Genomic DNA, 16,067 nt, shown 5'->3' on the forward strand with positions numbered 1-16,067 from the left:
TTGGGGAAGCCAAGACTGTTTCAAGGTGTATTACAATGTTTTAAGTTTATTGTGTGAATGTGGCCTGGGTATTAATTTCCTTAGATATGGCATATGCATCAGGTACAGTGATACAGAGAGCTCCCAACCATGAAGAAATAGTAGCAGCTACATTAACTCTTGTACAAGTGAACAACTGATACTGGTGAAATTAATGCTTGGTGAGAAGACCAGCAGATATTCCTCATGTTGCTTCCTCTTCTCGTGACAAGATGCTTCTGGGCAGACAGCAATAATAGTTAGGAACGTAGCAGGTGTTGTCTTTCCAATCAATTGTTTGGCTGACCACATTTCTGCATCAGTGTGTGTGTGTGTTGAAGAAAGGTCATGAAAATTTGTCAGCCTTTCAATGCAAATTTCTCCTAAGCTAGACAATCTTCCTAACAGAGATATTTTTGCAAGCAATTTCCTCACATGCGATGCATTTTTTGTTTGCTATTTTGAATAAGATACATATTTTTATACCCACTTTCCTCTAATATATATAGCTTGTCAACCTTTTAAGTTAGAAAATGTTGCACCAAAAAAATTGGAGGAACATGAATTTTGAAGAATAGCTGTGTATCCATTTGTGTGTTGTTTCCGGAAGCACAAACTAGGAACTGAAATTCTGACCCATCCCTAGTAAAGCCAAGGATAAGCTGGACAGCCATCAGAAACTCAGGAGAGAAGCAGAAACGACACTCCCTTTATCATATCAGCTGTGGAATCCTCTCTTGATTAGAACCTTATTATTGCTTTAAAAGTCATTCTTTGCTACTGGATGCTTAAATATGGATGCGACTGAATAATGTAATACTGTATGCAGGTGATAGTGTTCAGGTTTTGGTTTATTTTTTAAAAAAAGTCTGCCATTATGCCTACTTTGAAGCTTCTTTAAGTATTTCTCTCTTTCTTCAGCTTAGATAAAAACAAAAAATCATCTTTGCAGTTTGGTTGAATTTTTTTATATATTCTACTAACTTTACATTTATTTTTTATGTTTCAGTCTCTGGCAAATCAAGTGTGCTTTTATTTAAAATATAAATGGAAACAGATGTGAAGATTTCTGCTAGAATTCCTCGGGGGAGGGGGGCTTGGAGTGGAAAGCAACACTCTTCCTACTCTTTCCAAGTCCTGTCCATTTACAACCTCTCCTATTATGGTGCCCTGGCTTATTGTTATCTTGGTGTGACTCAGACTAGCTAGCAAGCAGACACTGAAGCAGACAGAAATAAACAACTGTAAAGGAACCTTGGCTTTACCTTTGTCTTTTGAGCATCCTTCTCAGCCTTTTGCTGAGCTGCCACCAATTCCTGCCTCCAGCTCAGGGTTATTTATGCCTTTGTCTTAGTTGGCTTGTCACAGTGATCACATGGAAATGTACAGAATCAATGGAGAATAGTAGCAAGGGATTCTGACCATCTTGCTTGAAATAATCCTTTCCTACCACAGTTGTTGTAGTTGTTGTTGTTGTTGTTGTTGGAGAAATGTCTGTTTTAAGAAACTTGACTTCTGGGCATTTGCAACTATCACCTTGCCACAACTGCCTTGCCAGGGCATCTAGATGTGCAGCTGTTTTTCTGCCACCTTTCTTTTTCTTTTAACACTGGTCAGGAAGGTCATCCAGAGTGATGATCAAGCCATCCTCCTGTGCAAGGTAGCCTTTCCTAGCCCCCCCCCCCATCTTCACATGGCCTGGGAACATTTGCTTTCTTGATACATCCCCTTTGAGGTATGGTGCCATGGGTATTGGGAATACTTTTGCTTTACTGTCACTGCCGTTTAGTTTGGTGGTTGAGATTTTATGGCAATTTTTATTTTAGTCCTCCCACCCCATGAACTGTACGTATTCTGCTTAGTTTCATTGGCTAATTTTGAGTTTCAGGTTTCAGTATACAATGTACAGTGGTACCTTGGGTTACAGACGCTTCAGGTCACATACGCTTCAGGTTACAGAGTCCGCTAACCCAGAAATAGTACCTCAGGTTAAGAACTTTGCTTCAGGATGAGAACAGAAATCGTGCAGCGGCGGCGCAGCGGCAGCAGGAGGCCCCATTAGCTAAAGTGGTGCTTCAGGTTAAGAACAATTTCAGGTTAAGAACAGACCTCCAGAACGAATTAAGTTCTTAACTCGAGGTACCACTATATATATATTCTCAATCCTAAGACCTTTGGGTGAAGGGCATATTAGAAACGCACGTCACAAATGAATATGCAAAATAACAGTTTAGCAAGTGTGGGTGACAGTCACTTTGGCTTGCCAAAAATGTGGAATTAAAGACAATTTTTTTATTAAGAATAGCAGTTAAGGGACTGGAGGCGGGGAGCAGGATGGACTTTAAGAAAATAAACAAACATTTTGGCTCCAGCTAAGTAATGGGAAACTGTTGGCTATAATCAAAACAGTCACACAGGACAATATGGATTTGGCATGTAGAATTCTTGGATGGGCAAAAGTGGGGAGAAGTGAAATATGAGGATCATATTCCATATTTATGATGTTTGGCCTGGTTATCATTGAGTGACAGGTTGCTGGGCATAACCAATAAGCTCAGCTACCTGTAACTAGGGAGAAGATCTTAACACAAATTGGAGCCCAAAGGTGAGGGCAGGGAGATGCTAATTAAAAAAGAGGTTGCTTGGTCTATTCCTGGTAGCCAGGGATGCTCAGATTATGTGCTCAAAATTGGTGCTCAACATGATTTGATTACTTAGATGTAATAGCAGCTAGAAAGGTTGCATGGCTAACAGATATACACTGCCAAAGCAGGTCTGCATCATGACAAGGCATCTGTCTTACCTGAGTGATGAACCTCTATGAACACTTCCTACATACTTGGAAACTTCTTCTTTTTGCCATCACACATATCTGCAACTTGACTGTGGCATGCAAGTAGTCCCTACCCCTGGCAGAAGGCTAGTTCCTGGCCAGGTGTTTTGGAGCTGTGCCACATAAGAGTCAACATCATCCAAAAAGTTACAGAAGTGTCAAAGTTTATATAGGATCCCGTGTGTGTGTGTGTGTGTGTGTGTGAGAGAGAGAGAGAGAGAGAGAGAGAGAGAGAGAGAGAGAGATATATCAAATTCTTACAGGGATAGCCCGGTTAGTCAGTAATCAGGTTAGTTAGATCCAATAGACTTCTGTGACACTTCAAAGGTTATGAAATTTATTTGTTGCATAAGCTTTCATAGGTGGAGCCTATTTTGTCAAGATGCATGAAATGATTTCCAAAATGGACATAGAGAGATGAGTGAAGAGAGAAGAAGGTTCATTTCATTTTTTACAGAGTGGAGTCAAAAGGTCAAGCAATCTGAGAGACAGCAGTAAGTGTGTCACAGTAGGTGTGTGGGCAGAGCACAAATCAATACAATCTAATCAGTGTGGGCGTGACACACTCCCAGTCACTGGTGATGAAGAAGTGTAGAAAAATCAATAGTGAAAATAAGCCCCTAGAGGGGCCTTTATTTTATGTAGTGAACTAGATGCCTTTGATGAGGAATTTTGTTGAAAGCTTTTTGGAATCCCAAAAAGATTATGACTATCAGATCACTCTGTCTATACTTGTTGGTACCATAAAGGTTGGTGAAGCAGGACTTCCTTCTACAGAAAGAGTGACGCTTCCTCAGCAAAGCTTGTTCTTCTTTCTATTTAACAATTCTAGTTTTGATAACTCTGTGGGGAGGTGGGGACCTTCAGTCTCAGCAACTGCTTCAAGGGGACAAGACCTACCAGAGATGAAATGCCTTGATCATTAGGCCTGACACTCCTCTGCAGATCCTGTTTTTGCTAATAGTTAACTCCAACTTACTCAGTGTGATTTACAGCTGGCTCACTCTTGTCAGCAGCTTCGGATGCATCACCTTAATTTTGTCTCATATAAATATTGGAAACAATTGGGGGGAGGGGGCTTTAGCCTTGATATTGGATGTATCACAGTCAAGTTTCCATCTCAAAAGAAAATAGAAAAGTGTATTATGAATGGTCAAATCCCTCTGCTTAAAACATTCTTAAAAGGCACCTGCAATCAAGTTTCCCCAGAAGCATACTGAAATTTCAAAGTACTAAAGGAGAACTACCTGTAAGGGAGTGGCTTGTCTGCGGTTAACAAAAGCAAGCTTTATGTTGCTTTACATGCCAATTATTTGGGCACAAGATAGCACTAGCACTTCTGCGTCTAAGTCTGTCCTAGTATCTACTGGAGGCTGGGATTCTAATGGGAAGTGGCATAATCTTTCCTACAGCATTCCAAAACATGAAAAATGCAAAAGTCACAGAGAATGTAGCCCAGCTTGCTGAGAACTAGAAAGTTGCCTGCTGCCTGGGACAAAAGTCGACATCATCTTAGAAGCATCAATCAAAACGGAAGCTGTGAAATGGTACAACCTTTTAAAGCGCATCATCAATGTTGTACTCTTCTTGGGTGTGGTCTAGCTTTTACTGGTTCAGCCCATCAAATTGGTGATTCGAGCAATGGAAACCTTTTAGGGCCCATTGAACCGCTCTTCAGGTGGGACCCCGTCCTCCAGGAACATGTGCTAAGTATAGAGGAGCCACAGAAAAAGAGAGAGCTGCTTCAAGTTCATTATCTGACCCCTGACTCACAAAATGAATTTATTGCAAAATGCTTGAAACTTGCAAAACAACACATTTTGCCTAAGAGGTAATCTCCAAAGTACTCTGCAGTAATAGTAGATTCCACACCAGGTTTTCCCCACGTTGAACAAAGAATGTTTATTTTGAGATACATACCTTTAAAAGAAACACTGTATGACAGGGACGTCCAACTTCCAAGAGACTGCAATCTACTCCCAAGAAAAAAACCTGGCAGTGATCTACCCATTTTGGTAGCTGTTGAACTTTTTTTAGGGGGGACTTCACAAAGTTGCTGACCTTTTCCTAAACAGTAAGTGTGCAAAATTAAACGCAATGCAAGGAAAGATGGGTGGAGACATGATTCTAAATAACACGAGTGATAAGGATCCTGCTATTGACCACAATCAACCATGATCATCCAAGGATCGACCTGTTGATTGCGGTTGACCAGATGGGTACCCCTGCTGTATGAGATTCAATAAAGATTTCACAAGTTTGCAGACTGTAGCAATAAAAGAGGGGAAGAAATTACTCAACAGATAACTGAAACATTGAAAGAACATGCTATTCGTCTCAGAGATTGTAGAGCTCAAGCCTATGATAATGGGAGCAAATTTGGCCAGAAAACACAATGCCACACAAGCAAAAATACAAGAAAAATGCTCAACAGCCATTTTTTCACCTTGTGGTTCTCACACACTCAGCTTATGTGGAAATGCTGCTGCTGAATGCATCACTGAAGCAATAACCTTTTCCGGATCAATTCAAACTGTACCACTTGTTAAGTTTCAGTTCTAAGCCGTGGGGATTACTACAAAACCATATTGGTTGTTCTCTTCATGATATGTCTGGAACAAGATGGTCAGATCGTGTTGAATGTATAAAGCCTTTTGCAGCTCACTTGCCTCTCATTAAATTAGCCCTGGAAGACCTCCTAGAACTAATCTGATGGCCAAAACAAGAAATGAAGTTCATAGAGTTTTATTACATGTAACCGCTTTTGCCTGTGTATTAATATCAGCTGTGTGGTACAAAATATTAGCTGGCATAGTTATTTGGAACAAGGTCATCCAAGCTACAGATGGCACACTGGATGCTGAAGTCGCAAACAGAGAAACTCTCCTCCCAGAGCTGACAAAATTTTGAAACATCTGGAAATGCATGTAGAATGAACCCAAATTGGTTGAATCAACCTTAAATATAGAAATAAAACTCTCCCAAAGAGGTGGCGGAGTTAGGCACAAGAGGAAAAGGCCTCATGACGACAGCATGGAAAACATGAATGCCACAGATGTTACTCTAGAAGAGGCCTACTTCAGAATTTGTGTGTTTTGTGTTTTGGTAGGATTAACTGTCCACTTCAATGGCAGAAAATTTTTGTTTCTGGTGGAATAATCTCACCGTGTCCAAAAGTGATGTGGAAAGAGCAGCTTTATCAGATGATGGTGATGATTTTGGAAACGAAATGCAAAATGTACCCTCAGTACTTACAGCACATTTTGTAAATGCACAGTTAAAACCATTAGATCTGTTGAACTTGTTAACCGAGTACAGCCTTGGTGGTCTGTTTCAAAATGTTTGTGTTTGCTTAAGATTACTGTTAACAATTACAGCAACAATAGCTTCTGGAGAGAGGTCATTTAGCAAACGTCATCTAATTGCAAACTTCATCTAATTAAGAATTATTTAAGGTCTACAATGTCTCAGGAATGTATTGTGGATTTTGCCAGGCTAACTCCTGAATCAAGCATTGCCAGAACAATTAATTTTCATGCTGTGATTTGAAACTTTTCACAAAAAAGGCCAGAAAAACTCTTTTTTAAAAAGCAAATAGTAAGTATATCTACCTTTTTATTTACTTTTACTAAACCTAATGTCTTTGGATAATCTGATCTGCATTGCAATATAAAATGATGTTTCAATGTAAATGCTTTCTCCTTATCTGTACTGTAGCATAAACAAAGATATTCAGATCAGATGTGTTTTATTATCTCTGATCCTCTTTTCTTTTCTTTATATTTATTTATATTTATCATGGAGAAAGAACATAAGGCCATAAAGACAGAAAATTAACAAAGAGCTCCACTCCACCCCTTTCTCAACTTCCATACCATTTTTGACCTGACAGGCTACAGCTCATGGCATAAAACCATAGTGAATAAAAACAGAATGACTAATGGTGAAGGGAAGGGGCCCAAAAGAAACTTTGTAGTCTCTGATAAAATTTGGATGTATTAGTGGTACCCACTGGAGACTGTCTGCATTCCCCACACCCTGGATATACATATATGCCCCTCATTATTTAATTACTTCTTATTTTGCTTCACCATAGGACAGCATGAAAATGCCAAGACAGACCAAGAGGGGCTATCTGAGTAAACAGAAGACATTGTATACCAGGGGTGAGAATGTCGTATAGAAATCATCAGGAAATTTGGAAGGTAACAAAAATATTTTTTTTAAAAAACCCAGCTTATGTAATTCTTCCTGAAAAGGACTTCCCAGCAGATGTGGTTAATTTGTTTGTTTTGGGGTGGTTCTGCCCTCCACCTGATTCAGACACCTCCTTCCTGAGAGACACAGTATTGAGACAATGAGATCTACACATCATGGTCTGGTAGGAAACACTTTGGTAAGAAAAAACCCACACATTCAGAGGATATAGTGTTTCAGCATATTTCCTATAGATGGATGCAGAATGTACAATCTCATTAAAAATAGATTTACAGCCCCTCTGGGTGTTATTATGTAGAGAAATTATATTTTGTTTATCATAATATCTTGGTATGCTTTGCAAAAAAAATAAAAGAAAATGAATCATGCCAACAGTTGCGGTGCTGATTTAACTCAGCAGTGCCTTACCATGAACTGAAACAATATGTGAGATTCAAGAAAAATGCACAGTGTATTCTAAAAATGTGCATTGGATTTGGACAAATCCTGGATCCCAAGGTGAAGTGGAATGTCAAGAAGGTATTCTAGGCTTATCAAGTGCCAAATGGAATCTTTAACTGAAGTGCTGTGTGGCACCTTGGCGACCCAGACATTAAAAAATGCCATAGGCAGCATCTGCTGAAAGTGAAAAAAAAAGTCTCTAAGCTTAGCATAATGCCAGGGCAGGATGATGGGAGAAGGGAGAGCAAGAAGCAGAGTGGGAAGAGAATTTGGAGAAAGAGTTCTGTTGTAGCTGATAAGTATTACTTGAATAAGAGGGAATTATTTTACTAGGACTCTCAAATCCCAGTGCTTTGGGGGTAGGAGCAGTTTTTCAAGAGCAAAACCTAGAAGATGCCAGGATACAGAGGGAGAGAAAGAGCTCCTTTGCAACTGCCAGATCTAGCATGTAGTAAAGTGGGATGCTTTTCATCCGTAAAGTAAATCTCTTTTAGTTCTTCCCACCTCAAAACCAACTTTAAAGGTATCACACACACACACACAAAAGGCCCTGGACCTATTTGCCTGCAGGTTGATAGGTTTCTTATCCAGGGGCACTTTTCTCATATCTGCAGTTTTCAGACCAACTGCCTAAACAACACTAGGGAGAATTAAGTGATTCCTTTTTCATTCACACAAAAATGGCAATGTCTGTCCTTTGCAGCAAAACCACTGAAGTCACCATTCTGAAACTTGGTATGATTCATACTCTCAGAAGGGGTGAGCTTTCTTGGAAATTTCATATAATTTTCGTTCCCAATTTTAACATGATACTTTTGAGCTAAAAAAAAGTCCACTACATTTTAGAGGTACCTAGCACAAATACCACTGGACTTGTGTGTCCGTATTTGACCAGCTTTATCCACTTTGGAGGTGCTAGTATACCTAGAAGCCTCAAAAGGGGGTTGTAGCCTATTTTGATTTCCTAACAGTGACTGGGGCTGGAAGGAACAAAGTGTAGGGGTTCTATCCTGCCTGTCCTAACCAGTCTTCCTAGCAAGTTGATTTTGGGCCTCTCATCTACCATCCTGAAAACATCTCTAATTGTTCTAAACTTAAAAGAAAATGGGTGATGGCCTCAAATCTGGGAAGTAAACGCTCTTTCCATGCTTTGAGAAGCAAAGGGGATCTGTTGATATTTCTGCCTTATATGTGTATATCTAACCCAGTATTTTCTACTCAGTGGCTCTCAGGCAGGTGTCAGGGATAAAACTTGGGGCTTTCTGCCTGCAATGCATGTGCTCTATCGTTGAACTATAAAACCATCAAAGCTATGCACATTTACTATTTCTAGTGAAGAAAATGCAATTGACAGCTCATGATAAATGTTTTTAATATTTCAGCCCCAGCCCTAGTGCAACAGAAGGCTGCACGCCCACTGCCACACTCAGCCGTCCTCCTTTCTTCCCCACCAAACAGATTATCAGCTCTGTCAGCTCTTACATCACTGAACAAATGTGGGATGGAGTTCCTGCTCTCAGTATCCTTCTCCAACAGGTGACTGATATTGTCAGTCTTGATCATCTGTTCAGCAAATGGTACAAGAGTACTCCACACTCCATATGGAACACCCTTGTTGGTTTGGGGACACTGCTTGTCAGCTCCACATGGAACAGATCTTGAAAATGCAATGGACATATTTTCAATGAACATTTTTCTTTTAGTTAAAAATAGCTTTTCCTGTGTTAAATGTTCCATTCGCCACATTTAAAAGTGGGGGAAATAATACTTGCAAGACAAAGGCATTTTTAGGGCCTCTTGTAAAAGTAAGCTGGACAACTTCCAGTTCTCTTTCCTTGGCACAGCAAATCCTTATGCAGAGTAGCTAATAGTTTTCCAGTATGTCTACAAGGGAGAAACGCTTCATTTACCAAAACAGTATGAGAAACTGCAGTAAAAAAACCTTGCTCAAACTAAAATTAGAACATATTAGTAGCAGAAGAAAATTTCCAGTGCAATCATTTTGGGTCATATAATAAAGCAGTAGTAAATGATCCAAGGCTAGGTTGCCAGCCTTGCTTAATTATTGGGTGTAATAATTAAGTTTGGTTAGAGGTCATGGACTTATCTTAGATATGGAGGTGTTGGCTCTGTGGTCCTACAAGACAGCATCTGGGAATGGCCTAAAGTCCTGTTGTGATGCAAGCAAAAATATGTTCCGGATTGCACCTCATCGATTAATGAGTATGCACCCTAGGACCTGTCTGTAAGTCAGAGAAAATTCAGCTTATATAGGTCAATGACAGTACCCATATAAATGCATAGTATAATTGCAAATATGATCTGACAACCGACTATAAGATGAGGGGCCACAGCTCAATGGCAGGATATAATTGTCTCAGGTAGCAGAGCTGGGCAAGAGCTCTGCTTCAGATCACTGCTAGCCAGACAGGAATGATCTGTTAAGTATAATGGTTTAATTCACATAGAAAAGAAAGATGTATATGCACTAATGAAGGTTTATAATGCAAAATGGCTAAATGTGTATTGCTAACACTGGCGTTTCCCCCCACAAGATTAAGTAACTGATTGTTGTTCTCTGGTAGCTAACATGTGAGGGTTGTAACGTGGGATCGTGTGAGAGGTATTGAGTTGCAATCTCCATTGTGAAGGGTGTTGCTTTGAATCTTTGCCTCCCAAAACTTAATACAGCGAAGATGCAAATGGAGTTTCTCTCTGAATGCTAAAGAGAGAAGAATACATGTAAATGGCTCTCCTGAAGAGAGAACAAACAGCCTGGAGGCTGGAGAGCAGGCTGGATAGAAAGAGAGAGAGACCTTTGCTTATAGTTCTGTTTGAATTAATTCATATTTAGTAGGATGCTCAGCCTGTGCTGGACATCACAAGATATTGTATGGATGTTTTTGATGTTTTAATGCTGTTTTGAAGAAAGTTCTGCCAGTAAAAGTTTGAATAGTATTTCTATGGGCCTGGGCAATATTTAATTTCCAAAGGAATCAGTTCTTATGTTTCCAGTCACTTCAAACTGTGGAATATTTAATACCTGCAACATGACCTAGATGGGCAAATGATATGACTCAGTGTAGGGCAACTTTTTGTGTCCAGTAGTGATTTTGTTTATTCCTCGTACACAAGCCAACAGCTCCAGAGTGATTGCCACTTGTTGCAACCAAGAGTATTTGCACCCTCTCAGTTGCTTCTGTAAAATGCTCTCTCTTTCATGGGGCAAGACATGATATAAGCATGGAAAGATGCCCCAGTTGTCAGCCCCAGCTAAATTGGTAAGTGGCAGAAGCCTCTTCTCTAATTCCACAGCCAAAGATAAATGCTTGCTGACGGTGATATAAATCAGGTTGCAGGCAAAAATTAGCTAAGAGCATATAGATAATAATATAATAATATAATAATAATTAGCACATAATAATATGTGAACACATGTATCTACTTACTCAGGAACCACATGCAACCCCCTCTTTAGTACACACACACTTTCTCGTGTTGGTTTGTGCAGCTAATAATAATTAGAAAAAACCTTGGAAAATAATTGTTTCACAGTTAGCCAAGGTTACACAATTATCTCTATTTCCTCACTCAGATAATCTCTCTCTCTCTCTCTCTCTCTCTCTCTCTCTCTCAGGTCTTCAGGACTAGCAGCATCCCTTTCATTATATTTGTGTATCAGTTGAACTCAAACTCAGGCCGAATCATTGACAAAGCCCGAGACTTTAGCTTTCTCCACCAGCCCAATGAATGTAAGACTGTCCTCTCTGCTCCTCTTTCAGCTGTGGAGCAAAACCAGTGAGAGTAGACATTTCCTGATGCAGTCTGTACCAAATAATAGGCCATTATTTATCTTGTGCCTAAGGCAAGATCTCTCCTTCACTTCACATCACAATACACCAAGGTAATTCAAGGAAGTTTGGGGAATGACATGCAGCTGAAACTAATAATACCTTCCCAGTTTTAGAAATAATAATTGTGTTTTATCTAACCTTTGGATTTTTATTGAATATTTTTGTGCCTCTTTTATTTTCATGCCCAAACCCAGCAAATGTCAAGAAAGGCCCTTCCCTCAAACATTCTTTTGGGTTTGTTTTTCCCCCTCCACTTATTCTGGGGCAGAAAGAACAGCCAAGGCCAGGGCGAAGATGTTGGGCATAATGGAGATACAGTCAAATAAAATCCCTTTGACAGTAGCCCATGAGCCTCTGAACTTCAGTCAGCACACACTGAGGTCTAATCATTGGTTAATAACAACAACCTCATGGTCACAAACATTCTGTCACCACAACAACCCTAGGGTAGTTTGTGACAAACACTTAATGGGCTTAGACTATCACCACAAACCTCCCACATCAGTAGTTAAACATTGTTTTCAGTCACATGCTTTAAATACAGTAGAGAAATATATGGGCCACATTTCAGTCCAAGGATAGCCAGTCTGGTGCCATCCAGATGTTACTGGACTACAGCTCCCATCATTCCTGACCATTGGCTATGCAGGATGTGGCAGATGAGGGTAACATCTGGAGGGTGTCATGTTGACTAGGTAAAGGGACCCCTGACCATTAGGTCCAGTCACGGACAACTCTGGGGTTGCGGCGCTCATCTTGCTTTACTGGCCAAGGTAGCCGGCGTACAGCTTTCAGGTCATGTGGCCAGCATGACTAAGCTGCTTCTGGCGAACCAGAGCAGCTCACGGAAATGCTGTTTAACTTCCCGCCGGAGTGGTACTTATCTATCTACTTGCACTTTGACATGCTTTTGAACTGCTAGGTTGGCAGAAGTTGGGACCGAGCAACGGGAGCTCACTCTGTCGCGGGGATTTAAACCGCCAACCTTCTGATTGGCAAGCACTAGGCTCTGTGATTTAGACCGCCATGCCGACTACCCCTGCCTTAATTCCTGTAGCCCTGTTAGATCAGACCATAGGTCCAACTAGCCCACCATTTTGTTCCTGAGAGTGGCCAGCAAAGTGGCTCTGGAAAGGTCACAAGCAGACCATGAATACAATAAAATACATAAATACAATACAGTACTGTTGTTTGCCCCCAACATCTGGAAGTTAGACATTTCTTGCTTCTGCACTTGGTGTGGAGGTTCATTCCAGTACCATAAATAGCTATGCTTCATGATTTAGAGACTTGGATATTTAGAGCTACTTTACAGACTGTCATCCCATTCTTGGCCAATAATATTGCCTGTGTGGCTGATTTCCATATGTTTGTTCTGAAGAGGCAGAATCCCTTCTGGTGGCAGTTGGGAGAGGAAGGGGTCATCACTTTAAACTGGATTCCAATTATGGTAACACTGTACATTTATATAAAGTAGTGTTTCCCAATATGGACAATACTCCCAATATAGGTGATATAACTGAAGAAGTTATAAAATCAACAATGGTGCAGATAAAATGAATAAACTTTCCATGTATTAAATTTCACATAAAACAAAAATTCAAGTTATCTGCTGAAATGAACAGATAGCAGGCTTAATATATATGAAAAGGAGTACAATATTAACTTTTGAAACTTGTTATTGGAAGGATTATTTCTTGGGAACTAGATTAAGTACATTTTAAAAGATTCAGTATAGAGGATAAGACTATCTGGTTAACACTAACCATCAAGATAACCAGAAATGTGTAAAAACATGTAAAATGCAATCTCTGTTTTCAGAAATTATACATGCTTACTATTAGAAACCAGACTGAAGGGTATTGCTCTGAGGAAGAATGGTGGGAGCCCCCTCTCCCTCTGCTGAAGGGCCTAATCCTGAAGCTCCTCTGGAGCAAGAGGATAGTATTGACCTAGAGCAATGGTTCGCGGATGGACACAGTTTGGGAACTGACAGTTGGGCTGAGCTGGGAGCAGAGCAACCGAGGGGAGAGGAACAGGGAGAGAGAGAGAGCTGGTTGAATCTCCCTCACTAGAAACTATGCATCCCATGAGCCTGAGAGCCAGGCGTTTGGATAGGGTAGCTTCTGAGAAGGTGGAGGGATCACGTGGTGAGGAGACGGAAGTAACTAGAGGGAAGTGGGAGGAACTCAATTGGGAGCACCTGCACTATGAGAATGGACGCTGAATGTTTGTGCTGTGTTCAATAAACTTCTTTGTTGCTGCAAAAGACTGCTTTCACTTCGTGCTGTTATCTACAGGGAGGGGGAATGTAAGCCTTGCCTGGCAGCCTGCCACTTACCTAGGAATAGAATAGCAGATCCATGGGGGAAAGCATGGAATCCAGTTGGCCTTAATTTTATTTATAGTGTTTTAAAATTAATTAATTTGTGTTATGAAACTTACTTATTAAAAACTTTGTTCCTAGCTGCTGACTATCAGAGTTGATACATTTGAAGGCACTTCCCCCCTTCTATAAGATTACCATATATAAAATAATGGAAGCAGTGCAGAATGCTTGACCTCATCCTCGCCTGATAATATCTATAGTCTGAAAAGAAAAGAATTTCCCTTGAAAAGCTGCATGTCGATTTTTGTTGGGCAGTGGGGTCCAGTAGATGCCAACAATGGCAGAAGGTTAAATCGACATGAATGGTAGTTTCTTTAAAGGCATGCAAAACATTCTGCCGTTGAATATGCAAAACAAAACCAGACTCAGGGCTATTTCTATGCCTTGCCCTGGTGCCAGAATACGTGATGAATGCAACAAATGTTACCAAGGAGATAATTGGAAGTGAAAAGTCAAAGCATGTCAATTTGCAAATTTTCAGCCGTGCTTTTCCTGACAGAGCAGCTTTTGAGCTGTAGCTGGCCAACTCCACTGTATCAAATTAAAGATCCTAACTTGTTTTCCTACAGTAGACTTGTGAGTGCAATATTTTATTTTAATAATGATGATTCCATGAAGGTTTAACTTGACACATATATTTCCATCCTTTCTTGAGTTTTGAGTCCTGAGAATTTTATCTGCATATCCTAGTCACTAGATTGTGAAACCAGGCTTGTTTCAAGTGACTCTCCTTCTACTGTAGATATTCCACCACTGCTGAGGAGAAGGTAGGGACTCCTGGAGAGAATTTCAGGACTTGCCCTAGGAGTCTGGTACAAAGAAAAGACTACCTGTCCAGTTGCAAAAAACAGTGTCCCCCTTTGCTTGCCTCAAAGGAAAATGGAAGTTCCACTCTGCCTATTGGGCTGGACTGCATTAACAGAACAGAGTGTTGTTGTGTTGTGTTATGTTGTTATGTTATGTTGTTATGTTATGCTATGTTTTATGTTAATAAAATTGCTTGTCACCAGAAGGTCTCCAAGCGACTTACATTAAAGAAAAATATATGCAAATATATAATGCCATAGAAAAAATGAGGGGATCATATTGTACATTAATATTTTATATAACATACAGCTAATGGGAAAAGAAAAATAACACACCAGCCCCATGAAAAGTCACAAACTATGTTTGCAATCCTCAGACAATAAAGAAAGCAACATTCCTACCCACTAATTAGCAGAAAAACAAAACTTCAGCCCCCCTCCCCAGTCCAAAATCCATCCACATTGGTGAGTCCACGGTCGTCAACATCCTAGTCCAGAGTACAGGGTGGTTGGGCATTTCTCCTTTCCCTTCAGTAAAGGGACCCCTAACCATTAGGTCCAGTCATGACCGACTCTGGGGTTGCGGCGCTCATCTCGCTTTATTGGCCGAGGGAGCCAGTGTACAGCTTCCAGGTCATGTGGCCAGCATGACTAAGCCGCTTCAGGCGAACCAGAACAGCACATGGAAACACTGTTTACCTTCCTGCCGGAGCAGTACTTATTTATCTACTTGTACTTTGATGTGCTTTCAAACTGCTATGTGGGCAGGAGCAGGGACCGAGCAACGGGAGCGCACCCTGTTGCGGGGATTCGAACCACTGACCTTCTGGTCGGCAAACCCAAGAGGTTTAACCCACAGCGCCACCCGCATCCCTTCTTTCTTCAGTAGGGAGTAGTAAAAAAAGGAAAGCAGGGAGACAGTGGCAAAAGTTTTACCTGCTTTGCAGTCATCCTGCCTCCTGTTCTTGTCTTGCTGTGGTGGGGGTGCAGAAAGCAGGAATGTGCAATAAGAGTGCTTCTTCTACCCCAAGGCAAAGGAAGTGAGTGCATTGTGATAAGCAGCAATGGCTAAATAGCACTCTTGTACAATGGGTTTATCTCACCTACCCACCCAAAGAAAAAAAGATATCCAAGGTGGAAAAAGTAATGGGAAGCTACAGCGGAAAGTGCAGGAGAACAAGCAATTGGTGGCAATGGCATATAACCTCCACACAATTTCTGTGAGAACAAATCAGGAGATAGCTGAATATACAATTTGCCTGAAGCGACCAAAGAGAGGAAAGTAGGCCAAACAAAGGTGGACTATTGGGAAATGTCTGTGAATTTCAATAATAGGAAGAGGACCACATTGTCAGGAGTGGTAGAAATGAACAGCTGTTGCAGGAAGTTGTAGAATTCCTGGCCATCTCGGGAAAACAGGATCTTCAGTTTAGCCTAATGCAACAGTCTTCCAAACACCATCTTCATGGTATGCCCTAGAACTAAAAGTACAGCAATAACCAGGTGGG

The 16,067-nt window shown here is 40.7% G+C and overlaps 1 long non-coding RNA gene across 1 annotated transcript; it reads left to right on the forward strand.

The window, feature by feature from the left end:
- Positions 1 to 10,629: 10,629 nt before the first annotated feature.
- LOC310848107 lies at positions 10,630 to 14,676 on the forward strand. Its single transcript, XR_014566167.1, has 3 exons — positions 10,630 to 10,791; positions 11,148 to 11,414; positions 14,496 to 14,676. It is a non-coding gene; the product is annotated as an uncharacterized lncRNA (long non-coding RNA).
- The last annotated feature ends 1,391 nt before the right edge of the window (positions 14,677 to 16,067 follow it).

This window comes from Podarcis gaigeae, assembly GCF_964106915.1.
Source record: "Podarcis gaigeae genome assembly, chromosome: 7".
In the NCBI taxonomy this organism is placed as follows: domain Eukaryota; kingdom Metazoa; phylum Chordata; class Lepidosauria; order Squamata; family Lacertidae; genus Podarcis; species Podarcis gaigeae.